The following is a 3,307-nucleotide window of genomic DNA, read 5'->3' on the forward strand; positions in this document are numbered from 1 at the left end:
CTTTGGTGGCCCACCAATACCATTATCTCTACAAGGACTACAGTGGGTCTACATCTTTGATGATCCATCAGTACCATTATCTCTACAAGGACCACAGTGGGTCTGCACCTCTGGTGGCCCACCAATACCACAATCTCTACCAGGACTCCAGTGGGTCTGCTCTGTGATGACCTACCTACCAATATTCGTCAGAACTTCGAATGACTCTGCTGTGGGTTTGCTCTGTTGTGGACCATTATCTGTCAGCATGTCAAGAGTCAGCACTGTCTTTCCGTTGGAAGGACAACACTACTTCTTCAAGACTGCATGGAAATCCACTACTTCCGTGTGCATTTTCTTCTACTGCTCAGACTTTGAGAAAAACACTATATTTCACCGTAATGAATGGTCAGGACTGTCTTTATGGACTGTGACAAAATTTTAGCTTTTGACCAACAATGTATCAATAAGTGTGTGCATTTTATATCTTTGTTACTGTAATTGTGAAAAATTTTTGTCAAATCTGTATTGGCCAGTGCCCAACACCATTTGTAAAAATTTTTGTGGGGAGCATGGGGGCTATGTAAGTAGGCTGTTTATGTTTTCTCTATGTAAGTAGGCTGTTTATGTTTTCTTATTGGCAACGTTACGTAGCGCTCAATATGAAAATCACTGGCTGTGCTGTGTGCAGTCTGTGGCTAGTTTGCATTGTTGTCTGCCATTGTAGTGTTAGGCAGCTGGCTGTGAACAGCGCGTAGCGTTGCGCAGTTGGAGGTGAGCCGCCAGCAGTGGTGGATGTGGGGAGAGAGATGGCGGAGTTTTGAAATTTGGCATGAACTGATATATATATTATGACTTGTGATGATATTAAGGTAAATACATTGTTTGTTCTCTATTAATATCTTTCATTTGCTAACTATCCCTATCAGTAGTTAGTGCCTTTAGTAGTTTGAATCTTTTATTTAGCTGGCAGTAGTGGCGCTCGCTGTATTGCAGTAGCTTGAGCAGCGAAGATTTTTGTGAGGTAAGTGATTTGTGAAAGATATAGTTTAATGTTAGTCAGGGCCATTCTTTTGTAGGGAATTTTGAAAGTCAGATTGCGTTGCGCTAACAAAATATTGTGTGTCAGTTTAAGCACAGTCTTGTATAATTGTTCAAAGGGTACGTTTCAATGTATCTGACCCCAGGAATGTGTCAATAAAGTTTCCCCTTCCTGGGACAATGAATTCACGGTGTTCTTATTTCAATTTCCAGGAGTGTATACTCGATGTTAACAAATTTCTCTTCTTCAGAAACGCTTTCCTTGCCATTGCCAGTCTACATTTTATATCTTCTCTACTTCGGCCATCATCAGTTATTTTGCTCCCCAAACAGCAAAACTCCTTTACTACTTTAAGTGTCTCATTTCCTAATCTAATTAGCTCTGCATCACCCTACTTAATTCGACTATATTCCATTGTCCTCGTTTTGCTTTTGTTGATATTCACCTTATATCCTCCTTTCAAGACACTGTCCATTCTGTTCAACTGCTCTTCCAGGTCCTTTGCTGTCTCTGATGATAGGGTTATTCGCAGCATAATCGGCAGCAAACCTACACCAAAAACAATATTTCAGGTATACACGCCGATGTCGCAAGCAGTACATGAAGAGGTAGAGACAGTATACAAGGACATTGGACGCGTAATTCATCACGCAATCGAGATGAAAATGTAATAGTCATGGAGGATTGAAATGCGGTTTCAGGAGTAGGAGTAAAAGAAAGGGCTACGGGAGAATATGGGCTTGGCAGTAGGTATGAGAGAGGAGAAAGACTAACTGATTTTCGCAATAAATTTCAGCAGTAGTATCGAATACTCTAGGCGAAATGGCTGCATGAAGAAAGTGATAAAACGAAAAAGTAATTGTTCTCAGGACGACAGACTCAGTATAAAGATAACATTAAGAGTGCAACGGGGATTCTATTCTCAATGCAGAGGAGAGAGCGGACAGGTGGAAAGAGAACATTTAAAGCCTCTATGGGGCGGAAGACTTGTCTGATGATGTGATGGGAGAAGAAACAGGAGTGGACATGGAAGAGATGGGGCATTTAGTAGCAAAACATAATTTAAAAGGCTTCTGATGACTTAAAATCAAAGCAGAAGTAATAGATAACATTCCCTTAAAATTTCCAAAGTAATTAGAGGAAGTGGCAACAAAACACATCATCCACGCAACTCCGAAGACTGCAAGAGCGGACAATTGCGACAGTTACTGGACAGTCTGCTTAACAGCTGATGCATCCAAGTGGCTGACAAAAATGAGATGCAGAAGAATGTTAAAGAGAACTGAGGACCTGTTAGATGATGATTCTTTTGGCTTTAGGAAAGGTAAAAGCGCCAGAGGCAGTTCTGACTTTGTGGTTGATAAAGGAAGTAAGACGGAGGAAAAATCAAGACACATTAACAGGATTTGTCGACCTGGAAAAATCTTTCAACAGTTTAAATGGTGCAAGATGTTAGAAATTGTGAGAAAAACGGGAGTATGCTGTTCGGAAAGACGGGTAATGTACAAAATATGTACAAGACCCAAGACGAAACAGTAAGGCTGGAAGACGAAGAACGAAGTGCCCCGATTAAAAAGAGTGTAAGGCAGGGATGTAATCTTTGGTTCCTATCGTTCACTTTATATATTGAAGAAGCAATGATGGAAATGAAAGAAAGCTTCAAAAGTCGAATTACATTTGAAGGTAAAAGGGTATTAATGATACGACTCGCTGATGACGTTGCTATCCTCATGGAAAGTGAAGAAGAGTTACAGTATCTGTTGAATGGAATGAGGAGACTAATTTGTATAGAACATGGATTGAGAGTAAACCGAAGAAAGATGAAAGTAATGAGAAGTATCAGAAATGAGAACAGCAAGAAACTTAACGTCTGAACTAGGGATCACAAAGTAGACTAAGTTAAGGAATGCTGCTACCTGGGCAGCAAAATAACCTATAAGGGACAAAGCAAGGAGGACATCAAAAGCAAACAACCACTAGCAGAAAGGGGTTTCCTGGGGAAGTGAAAACATTTGGAGAATCAATTTCTGATAATGCTCGTTTCGAGCAGAGGATTGTATGATAGTGAAACATGGACTGTGGAAAACCAGAAGAGAATCGAAGGATTTGAAATGTGGTACTACAGATAAATGCTGAAAATTATGTGGAATGATAGTGTAAGGAATAAGAAGGTTCTTCGCAAAATCGTAGGTGCTACAGATGAAGTGCTGGGTAGAATGATAAGGTAAGGAACGAGGAGGTTCCCTGCGGAATCGGTGTGCAAGGGAATATATGGAAAACACTGAC

The sequence above is a fragment of the Schistocerca serialis genome, chromosome 9 (genome assembly GCF_023864345.2).
Source record: "Schistocerca serialis cubense isolate TAMUIC-IGC-003099 chromosome 9, iqSchSeri2.2, whole genome shotgun sequence".
Lineage (NCBI taxonomy): Eukaryota > Metazoa > Arthropoda > Insecta > Orthoptera > Acrididae > Schistocerca > Schistocerca serialis.